At 41.9% G+C, this 7,208-nt stretch overlaps 1 pseudogene; it reads right to left on the bottom strand.

The window, feature by feature from the left end:
- Positions 1 to 3,679: 3,679 nt before the first annotated feature.
- On the bottom strand, positions 3,680 to 5,606 carry LOC125614764 (annotated as a pseudogene).
- Positions 5,607 to 7,208: the final 1,602 nt, after the last annotated feature.

Below are 7,208 nucleotides of genomic sequence, written 5' to 3'. Positions count from 1 at the left end.
ATTTAAGCTTTTAGCTCACATGCTCTTTGAACACTTAAAATGAAGGACTTTCTAGATTAAATCTGATATGCTTAACAAATTTTAAATAAATAGCCCATAGACAATTGCTGTCATGAAATGAAATACAATTTCTCAGTTGGCAATCTCTCTGAGAAAGACTATTCAGATTTCCAAATTGGTTAAGATTTAGAAATAATAATAATAATAATAATAATAATAATAATAATAATAATTGCTTAACCAATTGCTTCACAAGGTACTACATAGGGAGGGAAGATCTGTTATTACAAGTGAATCATTGTTTTTGAGTCATTTTATAACACAAAATGTCCTAAGCAATACTTTATTCCATATCTATGGCTTTGCATTTTCAATCTGAAATCACAGTAGGAATATGCGGTAGGCTCAACTAGAATGGTATTTATAGTGCTATAGTTAACTTCACTGATTTTTAATTCTCCCTTGAATCTAAGATCTGTCTTTATGAGAAACTCTTCTTTGTCTGGCTGTTGGAGGGACAGGAGGGCTGAGGCTCAAGGTATGTTGAGACACCAAGCACAATTTCCATTCATTGGCATGCTTTGAAATTCTAAGAAAAGGTGGGAGGTTGCTTTGTGGGAACAGAAGAATGCTACATGCTTGGCAAGTCAGTTTGGCCAAAGGAGAGTACAGCAGAATCCTGATGGTTTTAATATAAAGTAAAAACACCAGAACAATGCAGATAACAACAACAAAAAAGATAGAAAAAAACATTTTTTCCCTAATGACATGTAGAAAACGAAACTGAGATAAATGCATAAGCAACTGGCTTAAAATCAAATTTTATTAAAAAAAAACCATATTTTTGCTTCAATTTTTGGCTTATTTTTAGTGCAGAATTGATAGTTAACACTTAGCTAATCAATCACCTTCATTTGTAGAACCCTTTTTGTGGGTCAAGTTTATTGGCTTTGCACTAATGTGATAAGTCTGGGCTGGAGCAAAAATTATGTTGCTTCCTCCAGATCAAAGCTGTTAGTAAAGAGGGACATGGTGCTTATGTGGTGTAGAAGACGCAAAGATAGTGGGAAAGGATTCCATCTTCTTTGCTTATATTGTGGCATTTAGTTTTAAAGATACATATGTGCTTTGATATATACTGCAATTGTTATCCTGCAAAGTTGTATATAAACTAATTTTTTTGGTTGTTAATCAAATTTGAATGGCTCCATCATAATTTCAGACTTCCTTTGTCTTTATTGCTGATTTTTATTTTATTTATTTTTAGTACTGGGGATTGATCTCAGGGACAGTTGACCACTGAGCCACATCCCCAGCTCTATTTTGTATTTTATTTAGGGACAGGGTCTCACTGAGTTGCTCAGCACTTTGCTTTTCCTGAGGCTGGCTTTGAACTTGAGGTGCTTCTGCCTCAGCCTCCTAAACCGCTGTGATTACAGGCATGTGCCACCACAACCAGCTGCTGATTGATTTTTAACTGGCAGAAGTTTCTAAGACTTTCATTTCAAGTTTCTCTACCATTTTTAACCTCTGCTTTGTAAATCCTAATACACATTCATTTGTTATGATTTTTCTTTTTTTTTTTTTTAAAGAGAGAGAGAGAGAGAGAGAATTTTAATATTTATTTTTTTTAGTTCTCAGTGGACACAACATCTTTGTATGTGGTGCTGAGGATCGAACCCGGGCCGCACGCATGCCAGGCGAGCGCGCTACCGCTTGAGCCACATCCCCAGCCCTGTTATGATTTTTCAAATGTCCTTTATAATTTGAAAAATGGCACTTTCTTCTACCTCCTTAATTTAAACTTTGAAAGTCTGGATTTCTGTAACAATAACAATATCAGGAGGCTGGATATAGCTCAGTTGGTAGGGTGCGTGCCTCACATGCACAAGGCCCTGGGTTCAATCCAAGCACCACCAAAAAAATAAATAAATAAATAAACAAAACCCAACAATATCAGCAAGCACTAATAGAATACTTATTATTATTAGGTATTATTCCAGAATAAGCACTTCATGTATTCATTTATTCAAACCTCATATTTAATGAAATAGGTGACATTTTCTTAGATTTCACAGATGAAGGAATTGAGGCCCAGGGAGATTAAACAACTCTCCTAAGATTACCCAATCAGTAAGCAATATATAGGGTTTGCTAAATTAGATTCACAACTCTAATTGAGTGAAACAGGAACATTTGTTTAGAATCCATTAATTCATTTGTTTGTTCAAATATATATATATATATATATATATATATTGCATTCCTATGCATTGAGAGCACTTCTTCTATGCACTGAAGAAACAGCAGTGGACAAGGCACACAAAATTCCTGTGCTCATGAACTTCCACAGGCTTTAAATGGACACATAACAAGCAAGTGAATATGTAATATCAAGTAGTAATAGGGCAATGGAAAAGAGTAAAACAGGGGAAGGAGATGGTCAAAGTGGGTGGTGGCCATGGGAAGAGGCAAGAAGCTATTTTGGGGGGATTATCAGGGATTGAACCCAGGGTTGCTTAACCACTTAGCTACATCCCCAGCCCCTTTTGTCTTTTATTTTTTATTATGAGTCAAGTCTTGCTAAGTTGCAAGGGTGACTTTGAACTTTAGATTCTCGGGCCTCAGCCTCAAAAACTGCGAGGATTACAAATGTGCACCACTGTGCCTGGCAAAGTTGCTATTTTTTGATAGATTGTCCAGAAAGGCTTCTCTAGGATGTCTGAATGACGTGAGTGACAAAGCCATGAGCACATGTGGTAGAAGAGTATACCAGGCAGAAGAAGAGCAGATGCAAAGGCCCAGAGGCAGGAAGGAGCTGTTGCCTTCAAGGAACAATCACAAAAGTAGAGAAGAATAAAGAATCAGGAGAGTGGTAGAAAGTTAAGTCAGAGAGGTATCCAGGAAGGAGGAGGCCATGAAAAAAAGTTTGAATTTTACTGAGTGTGAAAGGAGAATGTATGAGGATTCTGCACAAGTGTGTGGCATTATCTGATTTGTGTTTTTTTTTTCATTCATAAATACACAATTTTATTTGCCATTTTCAGGAGAAACTTAGGCATTAAATGGTAAGCTGATAAAATATGGATACCAAAAAAGTACAAAAGTATAAATATCACCTTAGAATAAATTTTAGTGAATTAAGTCTTAATATCTTTAAGTTAAAAAACAAAAACAAAACAACCCACAAGCCTACCTATTATGTCAATGTCAAAATAAAAAATGCTAAGCACCCAGCAGCTCCCCAGGGCCAACACAGGGACACCTTCCCTTGGAGCTCTGCTGGGGAGGACTGGGTCAGCCAGTGACTAAATCTGCCCTATAGAAAGGTTTTTATAGATTGTTTAAGATGAACATTTAACAACATACAAGAGGCCTTACAAAAGGAGGAGGTAAATCCTAGATGCTGGAAAACTTGGTTAATCAGGTTATTGGCAAAGAAGAAAAAAAAGAGGACCTAGGCAAGAAGTTTCTGGAAGCATTGACATTGGACAGAGTCAGAGCCTCTGACCTCAAACAGGCAACTCCAGTGGTCAGTCTGCACAGCTCCACTGGGAAGCAGAGTTCAAGAGGCAGAGCTTGCTCACTGGGGCCAGGCCCCTAGCCCCCACTCAAGAATCTTAGAGCCTGCAGGGGGCAGCCTCTACAGCAACCCCAGCAGCATGGATGGCACACTGGCTGGGTCATGTAAGTTGTGTCAAGTCTCAAATGCTCCAGGAGTATTACAAAGAAAAACTACATAGTTTCACAGAGAAAACAGAGCCAGAGTGGAAGAGACACATGATGCACTATAAACATCCCGACACTTCAACGTGACTCGGAGTGTCAGCTCCAGAAGCTAGGGGACAGGCCTCCATCTAGCCTCCATCCCAGGTGTGACAAAGGCACTGGTGGGCACCAGCTCCCCGATGAGCCCTCAGGTGGAACCCATGAGGCAAAACTTCTACTTCCCTTTTAACTATTTGACAGATCCATCTAAAGCATAGCAACACTTCTAGGCATTTCTAAAGAGTATAAGCATTGGGTAATATATCCACACTTTAAAAAAGGGATACAAAGTTCTCTTGCCTGGAAAATACAAATCAAGAAACCTTGACTGTCCTGGCTGTGCAGGCTGAAATGAGAGCCTGGCTCTGAAGGAGGCCGGTCCTCAAAGTAGGTGCCCAGAAAGTAGTGATGATGCGGAGTCCACCATTGTCAGGGGTCTTCATTGAGGTTGAGAAACTGTCAACTGATCACACTGAAGGCAGAGCATCCTCCCTGACCCGAGGATGATGTTCAGGTGCTCAAGCAGTGATCACCAGGCATCTGGACCTGAGCCACGGTGTGCTGGACAATCCACATGGCTGCTGCCCCTTCCTCCTGGTGAGGCCTGAGCTGCTATCACAGACTGTGAATCTAGCACCAAGGGCCCTGCCCTTCAGATGGTCTTCAGGACTGTGCAGGCTAGTTGGGAGCACCCTGCCTCAGTCCCATGCAGCACTGGGAAAGAACAGAGCAGGCTCCCAGAGAGCCCCCCTGGTCCCCGTGCCTCCTGTCTATGGGGATGCCTGGCCTTAGACAGCTGGGCTGTCTCTCACCAGCCACCTCTGAGGCAAAAAAGGATGCACACCCAGATCTCTAGAGAAATGATCAAAAGCAGTTTTCTTCTCACAGACATACTTCCTGGACACTGCGGTGCACTGAATCTTGGGCAAAAGTATATCATTTCTTCGGCTGTCAGTGCAGCATCTCACATCCTTGAGCCCCGTTCTTGCAAAATCTTGGCCTCCTCGCTGGGCTCACTGGTTGTGCCGTCTGGGGTGTTGTGCAGCTCCTTGGAAACCACATGGAGGAGCTCGACCTGGTCTTCATTCCCATAGTTGTAAGAGGAGCCCATGCTGACCAGCTGCTCAAATTTCCAGCCATCAGGCATGGTGGACACCATCTGTGTGAGCCCCTCCTCCTGACACTGAACACAGGGTATACATGCTTCACAGGCACCTGTGATGTTTTGCTGTCTCGTTTTCTAATTTTGTCCTTTACAAGTTTTATGAGTGAGGTGATGTTGTAAAATTCTGCTTCTTCCCACACTCCTTCCTCAGCGAGGTCTTTGTTAAGGACCAGTTTCCCATGTCTCAAGGAGTTCAACACAGCTCAAAGGTCCCTGGGATCCTGTCAATTAAATAGGCACCCCTTTCACCCCAGGGCCAGAGTCCAGGGAGGAAAAGTAGGTCTGCAGCCAAGTCAGGGGTCTGGGGACCTCCTCCTCCACCACTGGAGGCGGGAGGCGAGGGTAAAGGGCGCCCCTGGCACAGCGACGGGGGTCCCTGAGGCAGCAGTGGGCGCCAGGGTGCAGTGCTGTCCTGTGGCCCAGGCGCGGGGCCAGGGCCCCTGGCAGGCCTGCATGGCCCTCACCTTGTCTGAGTCCAGGTTGGTGTAGGCCTGCCACAAGTGGTACAGGAAGGACTTCGGTCCCTGAACAGTGTCTGCTGGGGGGTGGGGAAGTAAGTGACACTGACATTGAGCAGGACCCCGTGGGACACGCTGCCAGGGCGCTGAGCCAGGGTGCCCACTGAGCCCTGCTCTTCAGCGGCAGCATAGGCCACCTCCCAGTCTGGCCCCATGGCCTCCTAGGGCCGCTGGCGGAAGCTCTGAGAGATTCTCCACCAGGATCTCAGCAAGCCCTGCTACAGCGCTGATTTGTGTTTTTGAAAAGGTAACTGGCTCTGGATGTTGTGTGAAGAACTTCCTAGAGGGGACCTCTTAGAAGATTGTCACTGGGTGATAGACAATAGTGGCCTAGACTCATCTACTCAGATGGGGAAGACATGTTATGCTTTAGATTCCTTGTAAGCAGCCAAGTAGAGACTTTGAGAAGGTGAACAAAATAGAAATCTAGAACTTTGCTGGATTGTTAGAGAAGGAGATATAATTTTGGAAGTTATAAATGTATAGATGTATTAAAAACCTGGTATTGATTATGATCTGGAAGTGAATGTAAATAGAAAAGAGAGCCCTAGGACTCAATGAAGTGTTCTTAGTATTCTGTGAATAATCTCAAAGATCCCTCTTTCCATCAACAATAACAGTCATTGATGATCATTGTCTAGATTCATTAATTCATTAGTGTTTAAAATGGTGGTAATCTAATTCCATCATTCTTTCTTCAATTTATTAACTAGAATCTTCTATAAGAAGAAAACTCCTGTGGGTGCCATGGTGCTTACCTTTAATTCCAGGGACATTGGAGGGTGAGGCAGGAGGCATGAAAGTTAAAGGCCAGTGTCAGCAATCTAGCAAGATCTTCAGCAACTTAGTGAGATCCTGTCTCACAATAAAAAGGGTTTGGGATGTGGCTTAGCAGTAAAGTGCCCCTGAGTTCAAAGTCCAGTTGAGAGAGAGAGAACTCAAAAGACTAATCCAGTAAAAACTTGCTTTTGGTTAGGGAATCATCCAACCAGGCTGTTGCTGATGTCTTGAGGATCCTGGACTCTCTCCATAAGCACTAATCTACTTCTCCTTTGCAGTTCTATACTCCTCTGGGTCTTTAAATCTTATCTATGAAATTGGTGAATGGAAAAAGAAAATGGAGGATTACATGTGGCAGAACTCTGCAGGTTCGACCCTGAAGCTACTTTTTGCTGCCTATATTCCCTTGGCTAGAACAGTCATCTGGCTGCAGCTAACTGCAAGTGAGATCAGGAAATGAAGTTCAGTTGTATGAGGAAAGTGGAAATGCTTTGGCAAATAGTTACAATTTAGGATTATAACCTGTGATAGAATTAAATAATTAAATAATTTAATAATTAAATAATTTAATTAAATTAAATAATTTAATAATTAAATAATTTAATTAAATAATTAAAATAATATGTTCAGATGAGAATAACAGGGTTGGGGAAGGGAGCAATTTCAGGAAAGTCCTTTGTTATGAGGTAAACATAAAAACCCTTGGTCTTTTTTTTTTTTTTTTGAATTTTTTTTATTGGTTGTTCAAAACATTATAAAGCTCTTGACATATCATATTTCATACATTAGATTCAAGTTGGTTATGAACTCCCAATTTTACCCCAAATTACAGATTGCAGAATCACATCAGTTACACATCCACATTTTTACATAATGCCCTATTAGTAACTGTTGTATTCTGCTACCTTTCCTATCCTCTACCATCCCCCCTCCCTCCCCTCCCATCTTCTCTCTCTACCCCATCCACTGTAATTCAT

The sequence above is a fragment of the Marmota marmota genome, unplaced genomic scaffold, assembly GCF_001458135.2.
Source record: "Marmota marmota marmota unplaced genomic scaffold, marMar, whole genome shotgun sequence".
Classification (NCBI taxonomy): Eukaryota; Metazoa; Chordata; class Mammalia; order Rodentia; family Sciuridae; genus Marmota; species Marmota marmota.
This window is presented reverse-complemented; position numbering and strand designations above follow the sequence as displayed.